The sequence below is a fragment of the Carassius gibelio genome, chromosome A3 (assembly GCF_023724105.1).
Source record: "Carassius gibelio isolate Cgi1373 ecotype wild population from Czech Republic chromosome A3, carGib1.2-hapl.c, whole genome shotgun sequence".
Taxonomy (NCBI): domain Eukaryota; kingdom Metazoa; phylum Chordata; class Actinopteri; order Cypriniformes; family Cyprinidae; genus Carassius; species Carassius gibelio.
This window is the reverse complement of record NC_068373.1, coordinates 4008861-4034662: the sequence shown is the minus strand read 5'-3', so window position 1 is coordinate 4034662 and position 25802 is coordinate 4008861. Positions and strand designations below refer to the sequence as shown.

General features: G+C 38.8%; 18 pseudogenes; all 18 read right to left on the bottom strand.

Annotated features, from left to right (window-relative positions):
• Nucleotides 1-568: 568 nt before the first annotated feature.
• Nucleotides 569-687, bottom strand: LOC127957445 (uncharacterized; annotated as a pseudogene).
• A 369-nt stretch (nucleotides 688-1056) lies between these two features.
• LOC127959523 (uncharacterized) lies at nucleotides 1057-1175 on the bottom strand (annotated as a pseudogene).
• Nucleotides 1176-3363: 2188 nt separating this feature from the next.
• LOC127957437 (uncharacterized) lies at nucleotides 3364-3482 on the bottom strand (annotated as a pseudogene).
• A 2933-nt stretch (nucleotides 3483-6415) lies between these two features.
• On the bottom strand, nucleotides 6416-6534 carry LOC127959519 (uncharacterized; annotated as a pseudogene).
• A 2020-nt stretch (nucleotides 6535-8554) lies between these two features.
• Nucleotides 8555-8673, bottom strand: LOC127958217 (uncharacterized; annotated as a pseudogene).
• A 1272-nt stretch (nucleotides 8674-9945) lies between these two features.
• Nucleotides 9946-10064, bottom strand: LOC127958346 (uncharacterized; annotated as a pseudogene).
• Nucleotides 10065-11041: 977 nt separating this feature from the next.
• On the bottom strand, nucleotides 11042-11160 carry LOC127958213 (uncharacterized; annotated as a pseudogene).
• A 367-nt stretch (nucleotides 11161-11527) lies between these two features.
• On the bottom strand, nucleotides 11528-11646 carry LOC127959517 (uncharacterized; annotated as a pseudogene).
• A 1274-nt stretch (nucleotides 11647-12920) lies between these two features.
• LOC127959511 (uncharacterized) lies at nucleotides 12921-13039 on the bottom strand (annotated as a pseudogene).
• A 1268-nt stretch (nucleotides 13040-14307) lies between these two features.
• Nucleotides 14308-14426, bottom strand: LOC127958338 (uncharacterized; annotated as a pseudogene).
• A 369-nt stretch (nucleotides 14427-14795) lies between these two features.
• On the bottom strand, nucleotides 14796-14914 carry LOC127961327 (uncharacterized; annotated as a pseudogene).
• A 1400-nt stretch (nucleotides 14915-16314) lies between these two features.
• Nucleotides 16315-16433, bottom strand: LOC127959505 (uncharacterized; annotated as a pseudogene).
• Nucleotides 16434-17702: 1269 nt separating this feature from the next.
• On the bottom strand, nucleotides 17703-17821 carry LOC127958332 (uncharacterized; annotated as a pseudogene).
• Nucleotides 17822-18191: 370 nt separating this feature from the next.
• LOC127961324 (uncharacterized) lies at nucleotides 18192-18310 on the bottom strand (annotated as a pseudogene).
• Nucleotides 18311-19709: 1399 nt separating this feature from the next.
• On the bottom strand, nucleotides 19710-19828 carry LOC127959501 (uncharacterized; annotated as a pseudogene).
• Nucleotides 19829-21095: 1267 nt separating this feature from the next.
• LOC127959496 (uncharacterized) lies at nucleotides 21096-21214 on the bottom strand (annotated as a pseudogene).
• A 1268-nt stretch (nucleotides 21215-22482) lies between these two features.
• LOC127959489 (uncharacterized) lies at nucleotides 22483-22601 on the bottom strand (annotated as a pseudogene).
• A 1407-nt stretch (nucleotides 22602-24008) lies between these two features.
• Nucleotides 24009-24127, bottom strand: LOC127958207 (uncharacterized; annotated as a pseudogene).
• Between the last annotated feature and the right edge of the window lie 1675 nt (nucleotides 24128-25802).

Below are 25802 nucleotides of genomic sequence, written 5' to 3'. Positions count from 1 at the left end.
CTGGTATTCCCAGGCGGTCTCCCATCCAAGCACTAACCAGGCCAATACCTGCTAAGATTAAGAGATCGGGCATTGACTCTTTTTTTTTTTTTTTTTTTTTTTTTTTTTAAAGATTATTATATAATTAGTAATGAATTTCCAATAATATTAGAGCACCTGGTTTTCCGAGGCGGTCTCCCATCCAAACACTAAACAGGTCCATAGCTGCTAAGATTCAAAGATTGGGCATTGACTCTTTTTGTTTCAAGATAATTATATAATTAGTACAAATTTCCAAAAATATTACAGCAACTGGTATTCCGAGGCGGTCTCCCATCCAAGCACTAAACAGGTCCATACCTTCTAAGATTCAAAGATTGGGCATTTACTCTTTTTTTTTTTTTTTTTTGCAAGATTATTATATAATTTGTGAAAAATTTCCAAAAATCTTAAAGCAACTGGTATTACCAGGGTGTCTCCCATCCAATTACTAACCAGGCCCATACCTGCTAAGATTCAGATATGGGGCATTGACTCCTTTCTTTTTTTCTTGCAAGATTATTATATAATTTGTAAAAAAATTCCAAAAATCTTAAAGCAACTGGTATTACCAGGGGGTCTCCCATCCAATTACTAACCAGGCCCAAACCTGCTTAGCTTCCGAGCTCAGACATGATCTGGCATAGCCAGGGTGGTATGGCCATAAGCGAAGACTGCTGCAAAGAGAGAGCTATTTAAAGATCAGTCAATCTAATCGCCGGTACATTATATAAGTAGGAAAGAAAACCCTAAAGCTTAAAGCACCTGTTATTCCCAGGCGGTCTCCCATCCAAGCACTAACCAGGCCAATACCTGCTAAGATTAAGAGATCGGGCATTGACTCTTTTTTTTTTTTTTTTTTTTTTAAGATTATTATATAATTAGTAATAAATTTCCAATAATATTAGAGCACCTGGTATTCCGAGGCGGTCTCCCATCCAGACACTAAACAGGTCCATGACTGCTAAGATTCAAAGAATGGGCATTGACTCTTTTTTTTTTCAAGATTATTATATAATTTGTGAAAAATTTACAAAAATCTTAGAGCAACTGGTATTACCAGGGGGTCTCCCATCCAATTACTAACCAGGCCCAAACCTGCTTAGCTTCCGAGCTCAGACATGATCTGGCATAGCCAGGGTGGTATGGCCATAAGCAAAGACTGCTGCAAAGAGAGAGCTATTTAAAGATCAGCCAATCTAATCGCCGGTACATTATATAAGTAGGAAAGAAAACCCTAAAGCTTAAAGCACCTGGTATTCCCAGGCGGTCTCCCATCCAAGCACTAACCAGGCCAATACCTGCTAAGATTAAGAGATCGGGCATTGACTCTTTTTTTTTTTTTTTTTTTTTTTTTTTTTTTTAAAGATTATTATATAATTAGTAATGAATTTCCAATAATATTAGAGCACCTGGTTTTCCGAGGCGGTCTCCCATCCAAACACTAAACAGGTCCATAGCTGCTAAGATTCAAAGATTGGGCATTGACTCTTTTTGTTTCAAGATAATTATATAATTAGTACAAATTTCCAAAAATATTACAGCAACTGGTATTCCGAGGCGGTCTCCCATCCAAGCACTAAACAGGTCCATACCTCCTAAGATTCAAAGATTGGGCATTTACTCTTTTTTTTTTTTTTTTTGCAAGATTATTATGTAATTAGTAAAAATTGCCAAAAATATTACAGCAACTGGTATTTCCCGGCCGTCTTCCATCCAAGTACTAACCAGGCAAAACCTGCTATTATTCAGAGATCGGGCATTGACTTTTTTTTTTTTTTCAAGATTATTATATAATTTGTGAAAAATTTCCAAAAATCTTAAAGCAACTGGTATTACCAGGGTGTCTCCCATCCAATTACTAACCAGGCCCATACCTGCTAAGATTCAGATATGGGGCATTGACTCCTTTCTTTTTTTCTTGCAAGATTATTATATAATTTGTGAAAAAATTCCAAAAATCTTAAAGCAACTGGTATTACCAGGGGGTCTGCCATCCAATTACTAACCAGGCCGAAACCTGCTTAGTTTCCGAGCTCAGACATGATCTGGCATAGCCAGGGTGGAATGGCCATAAGCGCAGACTGCTGCAAAGAGAGAGCTATTTAAAGATCAGCCAATCTAATCGCCGGTACATTATACAGGACCAAACCTGCTTAGCTTCCGAGAGCAGACGAGATCAGGCATAGCCAGGTTGTTACGGTCGCAAGCGAAGGATACTGCAAAGAGAAGACTATTTAAAGATCAGCCAATCAAATCGCCCATACATTATATAAGTAGGAATGAAAATCCAAAAGCTTACAGCACCTGGTATTCCGAGGCGGTCTCCCATCCAAGCACTAACCAGGCCAATACCTGCTAAGATTAAGAGATCGGGCATTGGCTCTTTTTTTTTAAGATTATTATATAATTAGTAATACATTTCCAATAATATTAGAGCACCTGGTATTACCAGGGGGTCTCCCATCCAAACACTACACAGGTCAATGACTGCTAAGATTCAAAGAATGGGCATTCACTCTTTTTTTTTTCAAGATTATTATATAATTTGTGAAAAATTTACAAAAATCTTAAATCAACTGGTATTACCAGGGGGTCTCCCATCCAATTACTAACCAGGCCCAAACGTGCTTAGCTTCCGAGCTCAGACATGATCTGGCATAGCAAGGGTGGTATGGCCATAAGCGAAGACTGCTGCAAAGAGAGAGCTATTTAAAGATCAGTCAATCTAATCGCTGGTACATTATATAAGTAGGAAAGAAAACCCTAAAGCTTAAAGCACCTGGTATTCCCAGGCGGTCTCCCATCCAAGCACTAACCAGGCCAATACCTGCTAAGATTAAGAGATCGGGCATTGACTCTTTTTTTTTTTTTTTTTTTTTTTTTAAGATTATTATATAATTAGTAATGAATTTCCAATAATATTAGAGCACCTGGTTTTCCGAGGCGGTCTCCCATCCAAACACTAAACAGGTCCATAGCTGCTAAGATTCAAAGATTGGGCATTGACTCTTTTTGTTTCAAGATAATTATATAATTAGTACAAATTTCCAAAAATATTACAGAAACTGGTATTCCGAGGCGGTCTCCCATCCAAGCACTAAACAGGTCCATACCTTCTAAGATTCAAAGATTGGGCATTTACTCTTTTTTTTTTTTTTTTTTGCAAGATTATTATATAATTTGTGAAAAATTTCCAAAAATCTTAAAGCAACTGGTATTACCAGGGTGTCTCCCATCCAATTACTAACCAGGCCCATACCTGCTAAGATTCAGATATGGGGCATTGACTCCTTTCTTTTTTTCTTGCAAGATTATTATATAATTTGTAAAAAAATTCCAAAAATCTTAAAGCAACTGGTATTACCAGGGGGTCTCCCATCCAATTACTAACCAGGCCCAAACCTGCTTAGCTTCCGAGCTCAGACATGATCTGGCATAGCCAGGGTGGTATGGCCATAAGCAAAGACTGCTGCAAAGAGAGAGCTATTTAAAGATCAGCCAATCTAATCGCCGGTACATTATATAAGTAGGAAAGAAAACCCTAAAGCTTAAAGCACCTGGTATTCCCAGGCGGTCTCCCATCCAAGCACTAACCAGGCCAATACCTGCTAAGATTAAGAGATCGGGCATTGACTCTTTTTTTTTTTTTTTTTTTTTTTTTTTTTTTTAAAGATTATTATATAATTAGTAATGAATTTCCAATAATATTAGAGCACCTGGTTTTCCGAGGCGGTCTCCCATCCAAACACTAAACAGGTCCATAGCTGCTAAGATTCAAAGATTGGGCATTGACTCTTTTTGTTTCAAGATAATTATATAATTAGTACAAATTTCCAAAAATATTACAGCAACTGGTATTCCGAGGCGGTCTCCCATCCAAGCACTAAACAGGTCCATACCTCCTAAGATTCAAAGATTGGGCATTTACTCTTTTTTTTTTTTTTTTTGCAAGATTATTATGTAATTAGTAAAAATTGCCAAAAATATTACAGCAACTGGTATTTCCCGGCCGTCTTCCATCCAAGTACTAACCAGGCAAAACCTGCTATTATTCAGAGATCGGGCATTGACTTTTTTTTTTTTTCAAGATTATTATATAATTTGTGAAAAATTTCCAAAAATCTTAAAGCAACTGGTATTACCAGGGTGTCTCCCATCCAATTACTAACCAGGCCCATACCTGCTAAGATTCAGATATGGGGCATTGACTCCTTTCTTTTTTTCTTGCAAGATTATTATATAATTTGTGAAAAAATTCCAAAAATCTTAAAGCAACTGGTATTACCAGGGGGTCTGCCATCCAATTACTAACCAGGCCGAAACCTGCTTAGTTTCCGAGCTCAGACATGATCTGGCATAGCCAGGGTGGAATGGCCATAAGCGAAGACTGCTGCAAAGAGAGAGCTATTTAAAGATCAGCCAATCTAATCGCCGGTACATTATACAGGACCAAACCTGCTTAGCTTCCGAGAGCAGACGAGATCAGGCATAGCCAGGTTGTTACGGTCGCAAGCGAAGGATACTGCAAAGAGAAGACTATTTAAAGATCAGCCAATCAAATCGCCCATACATTATATAAGTAGGAATGAAAATCCAAAAGCTTACAGCACCTGGTATTCCGAGGCGGTCTCCCATCCAAGCACTAACCAGGCCAATACCTGCTAAGATTAAGAGATCGGGCATTGGCTCTTTTTTTTTAAGATTATTATATAATTAGTAATACATTTCCAATAATATTAGAGCACCTGGTATTACCAGGGGGTCTCCCATCCAAACACTACACAGGTCAATGACTGCTAAGATTCAAAGAATGGGCATTCACTCTTTTTTTTTTCAAGATTATTATATAATTTGTGAAAAATTTACAAAAATCTTAAATCAACTGGTATTACCAGGGGGTCTCCCATCCAATTACTAACCAGGCCCAAACGTGCTTAGCTTCCGAGCTCAGACATGATCTGGCATAGCAAGGGTGGTATGGCCATAAGCGAAGACTGCTGCAAAGAGAGAGCTATTTAAAGATCAGTCAATCTAATCGCTGGTACATTATATAAGTAGGAAAGAAAACCCTAAAGCTTAAAGCACCTGGTATTCCCAGGCGGTCTCCCATCCAAGCACTAACCAGGCCAATACCTGCTAAGATTAAGAGATCGGGCATTGACTCTTTTTTTTTTTTTTTTTTTTTTTTTTAAGATTATTATATAATTAGTAATGAATTTCCAATAATATTAGAGCACCTGGTTTTCCGAGGCGGTCTCCCATCCAAACACTAAACAGGTCCATAGCTGCTAAGATTCAAAGATTGGGCATTGACTCTTTTTGTTTCAAGATAATTATATAATTAGTACAAATTTCCAAAAATATTACAGCAACTGGTATTCCGAGGCGGTCTCCCATCCAAGCACTAAACAGGTCCATACCTCCTAAGATTCAAAGATTGGGCATTTACTCTTTTTTTTTTTTTTTGTTGCAAGATTATTATGTAATTAGTAAAAATTGCCAAAAATATTACAGCAACTGGTATTTCCCGGCCGTCTTCCATCCAAGTACTAACCAGGCAAAACCTGCTATTATTCAGAGATCGGGCATTGACTTTTTTTTTTTTTTCAAGATTATTATATAATTTGTGAAAAATTTCCAAAAATCTTAAAGCAACTGGTATTACCAGGGTGTCTCCCATCCAATTACTAACCAGGCCCATACCTGCTAAGATTCAGATATGGGGCATTGACTCCTTTCTTTTTTTCTTGCAAGATTATTATATAATTTGTGAAAAAATTCCAAAAATCTTAAAGTAACTGGTATTACCAGGGGGTCTGCCATCCAATTACTAACCAGGCCGAAACCTGCTTAGTTTCCGAGCTCAGACATGATCTGGCATAGCCAGGGTGGAATGGCCATAAGCGAAGACTGCTGCAAAGAGAGAGCTATTTAAAGATCAGCCAATCTAATCGCCGGTACATTATACAGGACCAAACCTGCTTAGCTTCCGAGAGCAGACGAGATCAGGCATAGCCAGGTTGTTACGGTCGCAAGCGAAGGATACTGCAAAGAGAAGACTATTTAAAGATCAGCCAATCAAATCGCCCATACATTATATAAGTAGGAATGAAAATCCAAAAGCTTACAGCACCTGGTATTCCGAGGCGGTCTCCCATCCAAGCACTAACCAGGCCAATACCTGCTAAGATTGAGAGATCGGGCATTGGCTCTTTTTTTTTAAGATTATTATATAATTAGTAATAAATTTCCAATAATATTAGAGCACCTGGTATTCCGAGGCGGTCTCCCATCCAGACACTAAACAGGTCCATGACTGCTAAGATTCAAAGAATGGGCATTGACTCTTTTTTTTTTTCAAGATTATTATATAATTTGTGAAAAATTTACAAAAATCTTAGAGCAACTGGTATTACCAGGGGGTCTCCCATCCAATTACTAACCAGGCCCAAACCTGCTTAGCTTCCGAGCTCAGACATGATCTGGCATAGCCAGGGTGGTATGGCCATAAGCAAAGACTGCTGCAAAGAGAGAGCTATTTAAAGATCAGCCAATCTAATCGCCGGTACATTATATAAGTAGGAAAGAAAACCCTAAAGCTTAAAGCACCTGGTATTCCCAGGCGGTCTCCCATCCAAGCACTAACCAGGCCAATACCTGCTAAGATTAAGAGATCGGGCATTGACTCTTTTTTTTTTTTTTTTTTTTTTTTTTTTTAAAGATTATTATATAATTAGTAATGAATTTCCAATAATATTAGAGCACCTGGTTTTCCGAGGCGGTCTCCCATCCAAACACTAAACAGGTCCATAGCTGCTAAGATTCAAAGATTGGGCATTGACTCTTTTTGTTTCAAGATAATTATATAATTAGTACAAATTTCCAAAAATATTACAGCAACTGGTATTCCGAGGCGGTCTCCCATCCAAGCACTAAACAGGTCCATACCTTCTAAGATTCAAAGATTGGGCATTTACTCTTTTTTTTTTTTTTTTTGCAAGATTATTATATAATTTGTGAAAAATTTCCAAAAATCTTAAAGCAACTGGTATTACCAGGGTGTCTCCCATCCAATTACTAACCAGGCCCCTACCTGCTAAGATTCAGATATGGGGCATTGACTCCTTTCTTTTTTTCTTGCAAGATTATTATATAATTTGTAAAAAAATTCCAAAAATCTTAAAGCAACTGGTATTACCAGGGGGTCTGCCATCCAATTACTAACCAGGCCGAAACCTGCTTAGTTTCCGAGCTCAGACATGATCTGGCATAGCCAGGGTGGAATGGCCATAAGCGAAGACTGTTTCAAAGAGAGAGCTATTTAAAGATCAGCCAATCTAATCGCCGGTACATTATACAGGACCAAACCTGCTTAGCTTCCGAGAGCAGACGAGATCAGGCATAGCCAGGTTGTTACGGTCGCAAGCGAAGGATACTGCAAAGAGAAGACTATTTAAAGATCAGCCAATCAAATCGCCCATACATTATATAAGTAGGAATGAAAATCCAAAAGCTTACAGCACCTGGTATTCCGAGGCGGTCTCCCATCCAAGCACTAACCAGGCCAATACCTGCTAAGATTAAGAGATCGGGCATTGGCTCTTTTTTTTTAAGATTATTATATAATTAGTAATACATTTCCAATAATATTAGAGCACCTGGTATTACCAGGGGGTCTCCCATCCAAACACTACACAGGTCAATGACTGCTAAGATTCAAAGAATGGGCATTCACTCTTTTTTTTTTCAAGATTATTATATAATTTGTGAAAAATTTACAAAAATCTTAAAGCAACAGGTATTACCAGGGGGTCTCCCATCCAATTACTAACCAGGCCCATACCTGCTAAGATTCAGATATGGGGCATTGACTCCTTTCTTTTTTTCTTGCAAGATTATTATATAATTTGTAAAAAAATACCAAAAATCTTAAAGCAACTGGTATTACCAGGGGGTCTGCCATCCAATTACTAACCAGGCCGAAACCTGCTTAGTTTCCGAGCTCAGACATGATCTGGCATAGCCAGGGTGGAATGGCCATAAGCGAAGACTGTTGCAAAGAGAGAGCTATTTAAAGATCAGCCAATCTAATCGCCGGTACATTATACAGGACCAAACCTGCTTAGCTTCCGAGAGCAGACGAGATCAGGCATAGCCAGGTTGTTACGGTCGCAAGCGAAGGATACTGCAAAGAGAAGACTATTTAAAGATCAGCCAATCAAATCGCCCATACATTATATAAGTAGGAATGAAAATCCAAAAGCTTACAGCACCTGGTATTCCGAGGCGGTCTCCCATCCAAGCACTAACCAGGCCAATACCTGCTAAGATTAAGAGATCGGGCATTGGCTCTTTTTTTTTAAGATTATTATATAATTAGTAATACATTTCCAATAATATTAGAGCACCTGGTATTACCAGGGGGTCTCCCATCCAAACACTACACAGGTCAATGACTGCTAAGATTCAAAGAATGGGCATTCACTCTTTTTTTTTTCAAGATTATTATATAATTTGTGAAAAATTTACAAAAATCTTAAAGCAACAGGTATTACCAGGGGGTCTCCCATCCAATTACTAACCAGGCCCAAACCTGCTTAGCTTCCGAGCTCAGACATGATCTGGCATAGCCAGGGTGGTATGGCCATAAGCGAAGACTGCTGCAAAGAGAGAGCTATTTAAAGATCAGTCAATCTAATCGCCGGTACATTATATAAGTAGGAAAGAAAACCCTAAAGCTTAAAGCACCTGGTATTCCCAGGCGGTCTCCCATCCAAGCACTAACCAGGCCAATACCTGCTAAGATTAAGAGATCGGGCATTGACTCTTTTTTTTTTTTTTTTTTTTTTTTTTTTTTTTAAAGATTATTATATAATTAGTAATGAATTTCCAATAATATTAGAGCACCTGGTTTTCCGAGGCGGTCTCCCATCCAAACACTAAACAGGTCCATAGCTGCTAAGATTCAAAGATTGGGCATTGACTCTTTTTGTTTCAAGATAATTATATAATTAGTACAAATTTCCAAAAATATTACAGCAACTGGTATTCCGAGGCGGTCTCCCATCCAAGCACTAAACAGGTCCATACCTTCTAAGATTCAAAGATTGGGCATTTACTCTTTTTTTTTTTTTTTTTGCAAGATTATTATATAATTTGTGAAAAATTTCCAAAAATCTTAAAGCAACTGGTATTACCAGGGTGTCTCCCATCCAATTACTAACCAGGCCCATACCTGCTAAGATTCAGATATGGGGCATTGACTCCTTTCTTTTTTTCTTGCAAGATTATTATATAATTTGTGAAAAATTTCCAAAAATCTTAAAGCAACTGGTATTACCAGGGGGTCTGCCATCCAATTACTAACCAGGCCGAAACCTGCTTAGTTTCCGAGCTCAGACATGATCTGGCATAGCCAGGGTGGAATGGCCATAAGCGAAGACTGCTGCAAAGAGAGAGCTATTTAAAGATCAGCCAATCTAATCGCCGGTACATTATACAGGACCAAACCTGCTTAGCTTCCGAGAGCAGACGAGATCAGGCATAGCCAGGTTGTTACGGTCGCAAGCGAAGGATACTGCAAAGAGAAGACTATTTAAAGATCAGCCAATCAAATCGCCCATACATTATATAAGTAGGAATGAAAATCCAAAAGCTTACAGCACCTGGTATTCCGAGGCGGTCTCCCATCCAAGCACTAACCAGGCCAATACCTGCTAAGATTAAGAGATCGGGCATTGGCTCTTTTTTTTAAGATTATTATATAATTAGTAATACATTTCCAATAATATTAGAGCACCTGGTATTACCAGGGGGTCTCCCATCCAAACACTACACAGGTCAATGACTGCTAAGATTCAAAGAATGGGCATTCACTCTTTTTTTTTTCAAGATTATTATATAATTTGTGAAAAATTTACAAAAATCTTAAAGCAACTGGTATTACCAAGGGGTCTCCCATCCAATTACTAACCAGGCCCAAACCTGCTTAGCTTCCGAGCTCAGACATGATCTGGCATAGCCAGGGTGGTATGGCCATAAGCGAAGACTGCTGCAAAGAGAGAGCTATTTAAAGATCAGTCAATCTAATCGCCAATACATTATATAAGTAGGAAAGAAAACCCTAAAGCTTAAAGCACCTGTTATTCCCAGGCGGTCTCCCATCCAAGCACTAACCAGGCCAATACCTGCTAAGATTAAGAGATCGGGCATTGACTCTTTTTTTTTTTTTTTTTTTTTTTAAGATTATTATATAATTAGTAATAAATTTCCAATAATATTAGAGCACCTGGTATTCCGAGGCGGTCTCCCATCCAGACACTAAACAGGTCCATGACTGCTAAGATTCAAAGAATGAGCATTGACTCTTTTTTTTTTCAAGATTATTATATAATTTGTGAAAAAATTCCAAAAATCTTAAAGCAACTGGTATTACCAGGGGGTCTGCCATCCAATTACTAACCAGGCCGAAACCTGCTTAGTTTCCGAGCTCAGACATGATCTGGCATAGCCAGGGTGGAATGGCCATAAGCGAAGACTGTTGCAAAGAGAGAGCTATTTAAAGATCAGCCAATCTAATCGCCGGTACATTATACAGGACCAAACCTGCTTAGCTTCCGAGAGCAGACGAGATCAGGCATAGCCAGGTTGTTACGGTCGCAAGCGAAGGATACTGCAAAGAGAAGACTATTTAAAGATCAGCCAATCAAATCGCCCATACATTATATAAGTAGGAATGAAAATCCAAAAGCTTACAGCACCTGGTATTCCGAGGCGGTCTCCCATCCAAGCACTAACCAGGCCAATACCTGCTAAGATTAAGAGATCGGGCATTGGCTCTTTTTTTTTAAGATTATTATATAATTAGTAATACATTTCCAATAATATTAGAGCACCTGGTATTACCAGGGGGTCTCCCATCCAAACACTACACAGGTCAATGACTGCTAAGATTCAAAGAATGGGCATTCACTCTTTTTTTTTTCAAGATTATTATATAATTTGTGAAAAATTTACAAAAATCTTAAAGCAACAGGTATTACCAGGGGGTCTCCCATCCAATTACTAACCAGGCCCAAACCTGCTTAGCTTCCGAGCTCAGACATGATCTGGCATAGCCAGGGTGGTATGGCCATAAGCGAAGACTGCTGCAAAGAGAGAGCTATTTAAAGATCAGTCAATCTAATCGCCGGTACATTATATAAGTAGGAAAGAAAACCCTAAAGCTTAAAGCACCTGTTATTCCCAGGCGGTCTCCCATCCAAGCACTAACCAGGCCAATACCTGCTAAGATTAAGAGATCGGGCATTGACTCTTTTTTTTTTTTTTTTTTTTTAAGATTATTATATAATTAGTAATAAATTTCCAATAATATTAGAGCACCTGGTATTCCGAGGCGGTCTCCCATCCAGACACTAAACAGGTCCATGACTGCTAAGATTCAAAGAATGGGCATTGACTCTTTTTTTTTCAAGATTATTATATAATTTGTGAAAAATTTACAAAAATCTTAGAGCAACTGGTATTACCAGGGGGTCTCCCATCCAATTACTAACCAGGCCCAAACCTGCTTAGCTTCCGAGCTCAGACATGATCTGGCATAGCCAGGGTGGTATGGCCATAAGCAAAGACTGCTGCAAAGAGAGAGCTATTTAAAGATCAGCCAATCTAATCGCCGGTACATTATATAAGTAGGAAAGAAAACCCTAAAGCTTAAAGCACCTGGTATTCCCAGGCGGTCTCCCATCCAAGCACTAACCAGGCCAATACCTGCTAAGATTAAGAGATCGGGCATTGACTCTTTTTTTTTTTTTTTTTTTTTTTTTTTTTTTTAAAGATTATTATATAATTAGTAATGAATTTCCAATAATATTAGAGCACCTGGTTTTCCGAGGCGGTCTCCCATCCAAACACTAAACAGGTCCATAGCTGCTAAGATTCAAAGATTGGGCATTGACTCTTTTTGTTTCAAGATAATTATATAATTAGTACAAATTTCCAAAAATATTACAGCAACTGGTATTCCGAGGCGGTCTCCCATCCAAGCACTAAACAGGTCCATACCTTCTAAGATTCAAAGATTGGGCATTTACTCTTTTTTTTTTTTTTTTTTTGCAAGATTATTATATAATTTGTGAAAAATTTCCAAAAATCTTAAAGCAACTGGTATTACCAGGGTGTCTCCCATCCAATTACTAACCAGGCCCATACCTGCTAAGATTCAGATATGGGGCATTGACTCCTTTCTTTTTTTCTTGCAAGATTATTATATAATTTGTGAAAAATTTCCAAAAATCTTAAAGCAACTGGTATTACCAGGGGGTCTGCCATCCAATTACTAACCAGGCCGAAACCTGCTTAGTTTCCGAGCTCAGACATGATCTGGCATAGCCAGGGTGGAATGGCCATAAGCGAAGACTGCTGCAAAGAGAGAGCTATTTAAAGATCAGCCAATCTAATCGCCGGTACATTATACAGGACCAAACCTGCTTAGCTTCCGAGAGCAGACGAGATCAGGCATAGCCAGGTTGTTACGGTCGCAAGCGAAGGATACTGCAAAGAGAAGACTATTTAAAGATCAGCCAATCAAATCGCCCATACATTATATAAGTAGGAATGAAAATCCAAAAGCTTACAGCACCTGGTATTCCGAGGCGGTCTCCCATCCAAGCACTAACCAGGCCAATACCTGCTAAGATTAAGAGATCGGGCATTGGCTCTTTTTTTTAAGATTATTATATAATTAGTAATAAATTTCCAATAATATTAGAGCACCTGGTATTCCGAGGCGGTCTCCCATCCAGACACTAAACAGGTCCATGACTGCTAAGATTCAAAGAATGGGCATTGACTCTTTTTTTTTTCAAGATTATTATATAATTTGTGAAAAATTTACAAAAATCTTAGAGCAACTGGTATTACCAGGGGGTCTCCCATCCAATTACTAACCAGGCCCAAACCTGCTTAGCTTCCGAGCTCAGACATGATCTGGCATAGCCAGGGTGGTATGGCCATAAGCAAAGACTGCTGCAAAGAGAGAGCTATTTAAAGATCAGCCAATCTAATCGCCGGTACATTATATAAGTAGGAAAGAAAACCCTAAAGCTTAAAGCACCTGGTATTCCCAGGCGGTCTCCCATCCAAGCACTAACCAGGCCAATACCTGCTAAGATTAAGAGATCGGGCATTGACTCTTTTTTTTTTTTTTTTTTTTTTTTTTTTAAGATTATTATATAATTAGTAATGAATTTCCAATAATATTAGAGCACCTGGTTTTCCGAGGCGGTCTCCCATCCAAACACTAAACAGGTCCATAGCTGCTAAGATTCAAAGATTGGGCATTGACTCTTTTTGTTTCAAGATAATTATATAATTAGTACAAATTTCCAAAAATATTACAGCAACTGGTATTCCGAGGCGGTCTCCCATCCAAGCACTAAACAGGTCCATACCTTCTAAGATTCAAAGATTGGGCATTTACTCTTTTTTTTTTTTTTTTTGCAAGATTATTATATAATTTGTGAAAAATTTCCAAAAATCTTAAAGCAACTGGTATTACCAGGGTGTCTCCCATCCAATTACTAACCAGGCCCATACCTGCTAAGATTCAGATATGGGGCATTGACTCCTTTCTTTTTTTCTTGCAAGATTATTATATAATTTGTGAAAAAATTCCAAAAATCTTAAAGCAACTGGTATTACCAGGGGGTCTGCCATCCAATTACTAACCAGGCCGAAACCTGCTTAGTTTCCGAGCTCAGACATGATCTGGCATAGCCAGGGTGGAATGGCCATAAGCGAAGACTGCTGCAAAGAGAGAGCTATTTAAAGATCAGCCAATCTAATCGCCGGTACATTATACAGGACCAAACCTGCTTAGCTTCCGAGAGCAGACGAGATCAGGCATAGCCAGGTTGTTACGGTCGCAAGCGAAGGATACTGCAAAGAGAAGACTATTTAAAGATCAGCCAATCAAATCGCCCATACATTATATAAGTAGGAATGAAAATCCAAAAGCTTACAGCACCTGGTATTCCGAGGCGGTCTCCCATCCAAGCACTAACCAGGCCAATACCTGCTAAGATTAAGAGATCGGGCATTGGCTCTTTTTTTTTAAGATTATTATATAATTAGTAATACATTTCCAATAATATTAGAGCACCTGGTATTACCAGGGGGTCTCCCATCCAAACACTACACAGGTCAATGACTGCTAAGATTCAAAGAATGGGCATTCACTCTTTTTTTTTTCAAGATTATTATATAATTTGTGAAAAATTTACAAAAATCTTAAAGCAACTGGTATTACCAAGGGGTCTCCCATCCAATTACTAACCAGGCCCAAACCTGCTTAGCTTCCGAGCTCAGACATGATCTGGCATAGCCAGGGTGGTATGGCCATAAGCGAAGACTGCTGCAAAGAGAGAGCTATTTAAAGATCAGTCAATCTAATCGCCGGTACATTATATAAGTAGGAAAGAAAACCCTAAAGCTTAAAGCACCTGTTATTCCCAGGCGGTCTCCCATCCAAGCACTAACCAGGCCAATACCTGCTAAGATTAAGAGATCGGGCATTGACTCTTTTTTTTTTTTTTTTTTTTTTAAGATTATTATATAATTAGTAATAAATTTCCAATAATATTAGAGCACCTGGTATTCCGAGGCGGTCTCCCATCCAGACACTAAACAGGTCCATGACTGCTAAGATTCAAAGAATGAGCATTGACTCTTTTTTTTTTCAAGATTATTATATAATTTGTGAAAAATTTACAAAAATCTTAGAGCAACTGGTATTACCATGGGGTCTCCCATCCAATTACTAACCAGGCCCAAACCTGCTTAGCTTCCGAGCTCAGACATGATCTGGCATAGCCAGGGTGGTATGGCCATAAGCAAAGACTGCTGCAAAGAGAGAGCTATTTAAAGATCAGCCAATCTAATCGCCGGTACATTATATAAGTAGGAAAGAAAACCCTAAAGCTTAAAGCACCTGGTATTCCCAGGCGGTCTCCCATCCAAGCACTAACCAGGCCAATACCTGCTAAGATTAAGAGATCGGGCATTGACTCTTTTTTTTTTTTTTTTTTTTTTTTTTTTAAAGATTATTATATAATTAGTAATGAATTTCCAATAATATTAGAGCACCTGGTTTTCCGAGGCGGTCTCCCATCCAAACACTAAACAGGACCATAGCTGCTAAGATTCAAAGATTGGGCATTGACTCTTTTTGTTTCAAGATAATTATATAATTAGTACAAATTTCCAAAAATATTACAGCAACTGGTATTCCGAGGCGGTCTCCCATCCAAGCACTAAACAGGTCCATACCTTCTAAGATTCAAAGATTGGGCATTTACTCTTTTTTTTTTTTTTTTTGCAAGATTATTATATAATTTGTGAAAAATTTCCAAAAATCTTAAAGCGACTGGTATTACCAGGGTGTCTCCCATCCAATTACTAACCAGGCCCATACCTGCTAAAATTCAGATATGGGGCATTGACTCCTTTCTTTTTTTCTTGCAAGATTATTATATAATTTGTGAAAAATTTCCAAAAATCTTAAAGCAACTGGTATTACCAGGGGGTCTGCCATCCAATTACTAACCAGGCCGAAACCTGCTTAGTTTCCGAGCTCAGACATGATCTGGCATAGCCAGGGTGGAATGGCCATAAGCGAAGACTGGCTGATCTTTAAATAGCTCTCTCTTTGCAGCAGTCTTCGCTTATGGCCATTCCACCCTGGCTATGCCAGATCATGTCTGAGCTCGGAAACTAAGCAGGTTTGGTCCTGTATAATGTACCGGCGATTAGATTGGCTGATCTTTAAATAGCTCTCTCTTTGCAGCAATCTAATCGCCGGTACATTATACAGGACCAAACCTGCTTAGCTTCCGAGAGCAGACGAGATCAGGCATAGCCAGGTTGTTACGGTCGCAAGCGAAGGATACTGCAAAGAGAAGACTATTTAAAGATCAGCCAATCAAATCGCCCATACATTATATAAGTAGGAATGAAAATCCAAAAGCTTACAGCACCTGGTATTCCGAGGCGGTCTCCCATCCAAGCACTAACCAGGCCAATACCTGCTAAGATTAAGAGATCGGGCATTGGCTCTTTTTTTTAAGATTATTATATAATTAGTAATAAATTTCCAATAATATTAGAGCACCTGGTATTCCGAGGCGGTCTCCCATCCAGACACTAAACAGGTCCATGACTGCTAAGATTCAAAGAATGGGCATTGACTCTTTTTTTTTTCAAGATTATTATATAATTTGTGAAAAATTTACAAAAATCTTAGAGCAACTGGTATTACCAGGGGGTCTCCCATCCAATTACTAACCAGGCCCAAACCTGCTTAGCTTCCGAGCTCAGACATGATCTGGCATAGCCAGGGTGGTATGGCCATAAGCAAAGACTGCTGCAAAGAGAGAGCTATTTAAAGATCAGCCAATCTAATCGCCGGTACATTATATAAGTAGGAAAGAAAACCCTAAAGCTTAAAGCACCTGGTATTCCCAGGCGGTCTCCCATCCAAGCACTAACCAGGCCAATACCTGCTAAGATTAAGAGATCGGGCATTGACTCTTTTTTTTTTTTTTTTTTTTTTTTTTTTTAAGATTATTATATAATTAGTAATGAATTTCCAATAATATTAGAGCACCTGGTTTTCCGAGGCGGTCTCCCATCCAAACACTAAACAGGTCCATAGCTGCTAAGATTCAAAGATTGGGCATTGACTCTTTTTGTTTCAAGATAATTATATAATTAGTACAAATTTCCAAAAATATTACAGCAACTGGTATTCCGAGGCGGTCTCCCATCCAAGCACTAAACAGGTCCATACCTTCTAAGATTCAAAGATTGGGCATTTACTCTTTTTTTTTTTTTTTTTGCAAGATTATTATATAATTTGTGAAAAATTTCCAAAAATCTTAAAGCAACTGGTATTACCAGGGTGTCTCCCATCCAATTACTAACCAGGCCCATACCTGCTAAGATTCAGATATGGGGCATTGACTCCTTTCTTTTTTTCTTGCAAGATTATTATATAATTTGTGAAAAAATTCCAAAAATCTTAAAGCAACTGGTATTACCAGGGGGTCTGCCATCCAATTACTAACCAGGCCGAAACCTGCTTAGTTTCCGAGCTCAGACATGATCTGGCATAGCCAGGGTGGAATGGCCATAAGCGAAGACTGCTGCAAAGAGAGAGCTATTTAAAGATCAGCCAATCTAATCGCCGGTACATTATACAGGACCAAACCTGCTTAGCTTCCGAGAGCAGACGAGATCAGGCATAGCCAGGTTGTTACGGTCGCAAGCGAAGGATACTGCAAAGAGAAGACTATTTAAAGATCAGCCAATCAAATCGCCCATACATTATATAAGTAGGAATGAAAATCCAAAAGCTTACAGCACCTGGTATTCCGAGGCGGTCTCCCATCCAAGCACTAACCAGGCCAATACCTGCTAAGATTAAGAGATCGGGCATTGGCTCTTTTTTTTTAAGATTATTATATAATTAGTAATACATTTCCAATAATATTAGAGCACCTGGTATTACCAGGGGGTCTCCCATCCAAACACTACACAGGTCAATGACTGCTAAGATTCAAAGAATGGGCATTCACTCTTTTTTTTTTCAAGATTATTATATAATTTGTGAAAAATTTACAAAAATCTTAAAGCAACTGGTATTACCAAGGGGTCTCCCATCCAATTACTAACCAGGCCCAAACCTGCTTAGCTTCCGAGCTCAGACATGATCTGGCATAGCCAGGGTGGTATGGCCATAAGCGAAGACTGCTGCAAAGAGAGAGCTATTTAAAGATCAGTCAATCTAATCGCCGGTACATTATATAAGTAGGAAAGAAAACCCTAAAGCTTAAAGCACCTGTTATTCCCAGGCGGTCTCCCATCCAAGCACTAACCAGGCCAATACCTGCTAAGATTAAGAGATCGGGCATTGACTCTTTTTTTTTTTTTTTTTTTTTTTAAGATTATTATATAATTAGTAATAAATTTCCAATAATATTAGAGCACCTGGTATTCCGAGGCGGTCTCCCATCCAGACACTAAACAGGTCCATGACTGCTAAGATTCAAAGAATGAGCATTGACTCTTTTTTTTTTCAAGATTATTATATAATTTGTGAAAAATTTACAAAAATCTTAGAGCAACTGGTATTACCATGGGGTCTCCCATCCAATTACTAACCAGGCCCAAACCTGCTTAGCTTCCGAGCTCAGACATGATCTGGCATAGCCAGGGTGGTATGGCCATAAGCAAAGACTGCTGCAAAGAGAGAGCTATTTAAAGATCAGCCAATCTAATCGCCGGTACATTATATAAGTAGGAAAGAAAACCCTAAAGCTTAAAGCACCTGGTATTCCCAGGCGGTCTCCCATCCAAGCACTAACCAGGCCAATACCTGCTAAGATTAAGAGATCGGGCATTGACTCTTTTTTTTTTTTTTTTTTTTTTTTTTTTAAAGATTATTATATAATTAGTAATGAATTTCCAATAATATTAGAGCACCTGGTTTTCCGAGGCGGTCTCCCATCCAAACACTAAACAGGACCATAGCTGCTAAGATTCAAAGATTGGGCATTGACTCTTTTTGTTTCAAGATAATTATATAATTAGTACAAATTTCCAAAAATATTACAGCAACTGGTATTCCGAGGCGGTCTCCCATCCAAGCACTAAACAGGTCCATACCTTCTAAGATTCAAAGATTGGGCATTTACTCTTTTTTTTTTTTTTTTGCAAGATTATTATATAATTTGTGAAAAATTTCCAAAAATCTTAAAGCGACTGGTATTACCAGGGTGTCTCCCATCCAATTACTAACCAGGCCCATACCTGCTAAAATTCAGATATGGGGCATTGACTCCTTTCTTTTTTTCTTGCAAGATTATTATATAATTTGTGAAAAATTTCCAAAAATCTTAAAGCAACTGGTATTACCAGGGGGTCTGCCATCCAATTACTAACCAGGCCGAAACCTGCTTAGTTTCCGAGCTCAGACATGATCTGGCATAGCCAGGGTGGAATGGCCATAAGCGAAGACTGGCTGATCTTTAAATAGCTCTCTCTTTGCAGCAGTCTTCGCTTATGGCCATTCCACCCTGGCTATGCCAGATCATGTCTGAGCTCGGAAACTAAGCAGGTTTGGTCCTGTATAATGTACCGGCGATTAGATTGGCTGATCTTTAAATAGCTCTCTCTTTGCAGCAATCTAATCGCCGGTACATTATACAGGACCAAACCTGCTTAGCTTCCGAGAGCAGACGAGATCAGGCATAGCCAGGTTGTTACGGTCGCAAGCGAAGGATACTGCAAAGAGAAGACTATTTAAAGATCAGCCAATCAAATCGCCCATACATTATATAAGTAGGAATGAAAATCCAAAAGCTTACAGCACCTGGTATTCCGAGGCGGTCTCCCATCCAAGCACTAACCAGGCCAATACCTGCTAAGATTAAGAGATCGGGCATTGGCTCTTTTTTTTAAGATTATTATATAATTAGTAATAAATTTCCAATAATATTAGAGCACCTGGTATTCCGAGGCGGTCTCCCATCCAGACACTAAACAGGTCCATGACTGCTAAGATTCAAAGAATGAGCATTGACTCTTTTTTTTTTCAAGATTATTATATAATTTGTGAAAAATTTACAAAAATCTTAGAGCAACTGGTATTACCAGGGGGTCTCCCATCCAATTACTAACCAGGCCCAAACCTGCTTAGCTTCCGAGCTCAGACATGATCTGGCATAGCCAGGGTGGTATGGCCATAAGCAAAGACTGCTGCAAAGAGAGAGCTATTTAAAGATCAGCCAATCTAATCGCCGGTACATTATATAAGTAGGAAAGAAAACCCTAAAGCTTAAAGCACCTGGTATTCCCAGGCGGTCTCCCATCCAAGCACTAACCAGGCCAATACCTGCTAAGATTAAGAGATCGGGCATTGACTCTTTTTTTTTTTTTTTTTTTTTTTTTTTAAAGATTATTATATAATTAGTAATGAATTTCCAATAATATTAGAGCACCTGGTTTTCCGAGGCGGTCTCCCATCCAAACACTAAACAGGACCATAGCTGCTAAGATTCAAAGATTGGGCATTGACTCTTTTTGTTTCAAGATAATTATATAATTAGTACAAATTTCCAAAAATATTACAGCAACTGGTATTCCGAGGCGGTCTCCCATCCAAGCACTAAACAGGTCCATACCTTCTAAGATTCAAAGATTGGGCATTTACTCTTTTTTTTTTTTTTTTTTGCAAGATTATTATATAATTTGTGAAAAATTTCCAAAAATCTTAAAGCAACTGGTATTACCAGGGTGTCTCCCATCCAATTACTAACCAGGCCCTTACCTGCTAAGATTCAGATATGGGGCATTGACTCCTTTCTTTTTTTCTTGCAAGATTATTATATAATTTGTGAAAAATTTCCAAAAATCTTAAAGCAACTGGTATTACCAGGGGGTCTGCCATCCAATTACTAACCAGGCCGAAACCTGCTTAGTTTCCGAGCTCAGACATGATCTGGCATAGCCAGGGTGGAATGGCCATAAGCGAAGACTGCTGCAAAGAGAGAGCTATTTAAAGATCAGCCAATCTAATCGCCGGTACATTATACAGGACCAAACCTGCTTAGCTTCCGAGAGCAGACGAGATCAGGCATAGCCAGGTTGTTACGGTCGCAAGCGAAGGATACTGCAAAGAGAAGACTATTTAAAGATCAGCCAATCAAATCGCCCATACATTATATAAGTAGGAATGAAAATCCAAAAGCTTACAGCACCTGGTATTCCGAGGCGGTCTCCCATCCAAGCACTAACCAGGCCAATACCTGCTAAGATTAAGAGATCGGGCATTGGCTCTTTTTTTTAAGATTATTATATAATTAGTAATAAATTTCCAATAATATTAGAGCACCTGGTATTCCGAGGCGGTCTCCCATCCAGACACTAAACAGGTCCATGACTGCTAAGATTCAAAGAATGGGCATTGACTCTTTTTTTTTCAAGATTATTATATAATTTGTGAAAAATTTACAAAAATCTTAGAGCAACTGGTATTACCAGGGGGTCTCCCATCCAATTACTAACCAGGCCCAAACCTGCTTAGCTTCCGAGCTCAGACATGATCTGGCATAGCCAGGGTGGTATGGCCATAAGCAAAGACTGCTGCAAAGAGAGAGCTATTTAAAGATCAGCCAATCTAATCGCCGGTACATTATATAAGTAGGAAAGAAAACCCTAAAGCTTAAAGCACCTGGTATTCCCAGGCGGTCTCCCATCCAAGCACTAACCAGGCCAATACCTGCTAAGATTAAGAGATCGGGCATTGACTCTTTTTTTTTTTTTTTTTTTTTTTTTTTTAAAGATTATTATATAATTAGTAATGAATTTCCAATAATATTAGAGCACCTGGTTTTCCGAGGCGGTCTCCCATCCAAACACTAAACAGGTCCATAGCTGCTAAGATTCAAAGATTGGGCATTGACTCTTTTTGTTTCAAGATAATTATATAATTAGTACAAATTTCCAAAAATATTACAGCAACTGGTATTCCGAGGCGGTCTCCCATCCAAGCACTAAACAGGTCCATACCTTCTAAGATTCAAAGATTGGGCATTTACTCTTTTTTTTTTTTTTTTTGCAAGATTATTATATAATTTGTGAAAAATTTCCAAAAATCTTAAAGCAACTGGTATTACCAGGGTGTCTCCCATCCAATTACTAACCAGGCCCATACCTGCTAAGATTCAGATATGGGGCATTGACTCCTTTCTTTTTTTCTTGCAAGATTATTATATAATTTGTGAAAAATTTCCAAAAATCTTAAAGCAACTGGTATTACCAGGGGGTCTGCCATCCAATTACTAACCAGGCCGAAACCTGCTTAGTTTCCGAGCTCAGACATGATCTGGCATAGCCAGGGTGGAATGGCCATAAGCGAAGACTGCTGCAAAGAGAGAGCTATTTAAAGATCAGCCAATCTAATCGCCGGTACATTATACAGGACCAAACCTGCTTAGCTTCCGAGAGCAGACGAGATCAGGCATAGCCAGGTTGTTACGGTCGCAAGCGAAGGATACTGCAAAGAGAAGACTATTTAAAGATCAGCCAATCAAATCGCCCATACATTATATAAGTAGGAATGAAAATCCAAAAGCTTACAGCACCTGGTATTCCGAGGCGGTCTCCCATCCAAGCACTAACCAGGCCAATACCTGCTAAGATTAAGAGATCGGGCATTGGCTCTTTTTTTTAAGATTATTATATAATTAGTAATAAATTTCCAATAATATTAGAGCACCTGGTATTCCGAGGCGGTCTCCCATCCAGACACTAAACAGGTCCATGACTGCTAAGATTCAAAGAATGGGCATTGACTCTTTTTTTTTTCAAGATTATTATATAATTTGTGAAAAATTTACAAAAATCTTAGAGCAACTGGTATTACCAGGGGGTCTCCCATCCAATTACTAACCAGGCCCAAACCTGCTTAGCTTCCGAGCTCAGACATGATCTGGCATAGCCAGGGTGGTATGGCCATAAGCAAAGACTGCTGCAAAGAGAGAGCTATTTAAAGATCAGCCAATCTAATCGCCGGTACATTATATAAGTAGGAAAGAAAACCCTAAAGCTTAAAGCACCTGGTATTCCCAGGCGGTCTCCCATCCAAGCACTAACCAGGCCAATACCTGCTAAGATTAAGAGATCGGGCATTGACTCTTTTTTTTTTTTTTTTTTTTTTTTTTTTTTAAGATTATTATATAATTAGTAATGAATTTCCAATAATATTAGAGCACCTGGTTTTCCGAGGCGGTCTCCCATCCAAACACTAAACAGGTCCATAGCTGCTAAGATTCAAAGATTGGGCATTGACTCTTTTTGTTTCAAGATAATTATATAATTAGTACAAATTTCCAAAAATATTACAGCAACTGGTATTCCGAGGCGGTCTCCCATCCAAGCACTAAACAGGTCCATACCTCCTAAGATTCAAAGATTGGGCATTTACTCTTTTTTTTTTTTTTTTTGCAAGATTATTATGTAATTAGTAAAAATTGCCAAAAATATTACAGCAACTGGTATTTCCCGGCCGTCTTCCATCCAAGTACTAACCAGGCAAAACCTGCTATTATTCAGAGATCGGGCATTGACTTTTTTTTTTTTTTCAAGATTATTATATAATTTGTGAAAAATTTCCAAAAATCTTAAAGCAACTGGTATTACCAGGGTGTCTCCCATCCAATTACTAACCAGGCCCATACCTGCTAAGATTCAGATATGGGGCATTGACTCCTTTCTTTTTTTCTTGCAAGATTATTATATAATTTGTGAAAAAATTCCAAAAATCTTAAAGCAACTGGTATTACCAGGGGGTCTGCCATCCAATTACTAACCAGGCCGAAACCTGCTTAGTTTCCGAGCTCAGACATGATCTGGCATAGCCAGGGTTGAATGGCCATAAGCGAAGACTGCTGCAAAGAGAGAGCTATTTAAAGATCAGCCAATCTAATCGCCGGTACATTATACAGGACCAAACCTGCTTAGCTTCCGAGAGCAGACGAGATCAGGCATAGCCAGGTTGTTACGGTCGCAAGCGAAGGATACTGCAAAGAGAAGACTATTTAAAGATCAGCCAATCAAATCGCCCATACATTATATAAGTAGGAATGAAAATCCAAAAGCTTACAGCACCTGGTATTCCGAGGCGGTCTCCCATCCAAGCACTAACCAGGCCAATACCTGCTAAGATTAAGAGATCGGGCATTGGCTCTTTTTTTTTAAGATTATTATATAATTAGTAATACATTTCCAATAATATTAGAGCACCTGGTATTACCAGGGGGTCTCCCATCCAAACACTACACAGGTCAATGACTGCTAAGATTCAAAGAATGGGCATTCACTCTTTTTTTTTTCAAGATTATTATATAATTTGTGAAAAATTTACAAAAATCTTAAAGCAACAGGTATTACCAGGGGGTCTCCCATCCAATTACTAACCAGGCCCAAACCTGCTTAGCTTCCGAGCTCAGACATGATCTGGCATAGCCAGGGTGGTATGGCCATAAGCGAAGACTGCTGCAAAGAGAGAGCTATTTAAAGATCAGCCAATCTAATCGCCGGTACATTATATAAGTAGGAAAGAAAACCCTAAAGCTTAAAGCACCTGGTATTCCCAGGCGGTCTCCCATCCAAGCACTAACCAGGCCAATACCTGCTAAGATTAAGAGATCGGGCATTGACTCTTTTTTTTTTTTTTTTTTTTTTTTTTTTTAAAGATTATTATATAATTAGTAATGAATTTCCAATAATATTAGAGCACCTGGTTTTCCGAGGCGGTCTCCCATCCAAACACTAAACAGGTCCATAGCTGCTAAGATTCAAAGATTGGGCATTGACTCTTTTTGTTTCAAGATAATTATATAATTAGTACAAATTTCCAAAAATATTACAGCAACTGGTATTCCGAGGCGGTCTCCCATCCAAGCACTAAACATGTCCATACCTTCTAAGATTCAAAGATTGGGCATTTACTCTTTTTTTTTTTTTTTTTGCAAGATTATTATATAATTTGTGAAAAATTTCCAAAAATCTTAAAGCAACTGGTATTACCAGGGTGTCTCCCATCCAATTACTAACCAGGCCCCTACCTGCTAAGATTCAGATATGGGGCATTGACTCCTTTCTTTTTTTCTTGCAAGATTATTATATAATTTGTAAAAAAATTCCAAAAATCTTAAAGCAACTGGTATTACCAGGGGGTCTGCCATCCAATTACTAACCAGGCCGAAACCTGCTTAGTTTCCGAGCTCAGACATGATCTGGCATAGCCAGGGTGGAATGGCCATAAGCGAAGACTGTTTCAAAGAGAGAGCTATTTAAAGATCAGCCAATCTAATCGCCGGTACATTATACAGGACCAAACCTGCTTAGCTTCCGAGAGCAGACGAGATCAGGCATAGCCAGGTTGTTACGGTCGCAAGCGAAGGATACTGCAAAGAGAAGACTATTTAAAGATCAGCCAATCAAATCGCCCATACATTATATAAGTAGGAATGAAAATCCAAAAGCTTACAGCACCTGGTATTCCGAGGCGGTCTCCCATCCAAGCACTAACCAGGCCAATACCTGCTAAGATTAAGAGATCGGGCATTGGCTCTTTTTTTTTAAGATTATTATATAATTAGTAATACATTTCCAATAATATTAGAGCACCTGGTATTACCAGGGGGTCTCCCATCCAAACACTACACAGGTCAATGACTGCTAAGATTCAAAGAATGGGCATTCACTCTTTTTTTTTTCAAGATTATTATATAATTTGTGAAAAATTTACAAAAATCTTAAAGCAACAGGTATTACCAGGGGGTCTCCCATCCAATTACTAACCAGGCCCATACCTGCTAAGATTCAGATATGGGGCATTGACTCCTTTCTTTTTTTCTTGCAAGATTATTATATAATTTGTAAAAAAATTCCAAAAATCTTAAAGCAACTGGTATTACCAGGGGGTCTGCCATCCAATTACTAACCAGGCCGAAACCTGCTTAGTTTCCGAGCTCAGACATGATCTGGCATAGCCAGGGTGGAATGGCCATAAGCGAAGACTGTTGCAAAGAGAGAGCTATTTAAAGATCAGCCAATCTAATCGCCGGTACATTATACAGGACCAAACCTGCTTAGCTTCCGAGAGCAGACGAGATCAGGCATAGCCAGGTTGTTACGGTCGCAAGCGAAGGATACTG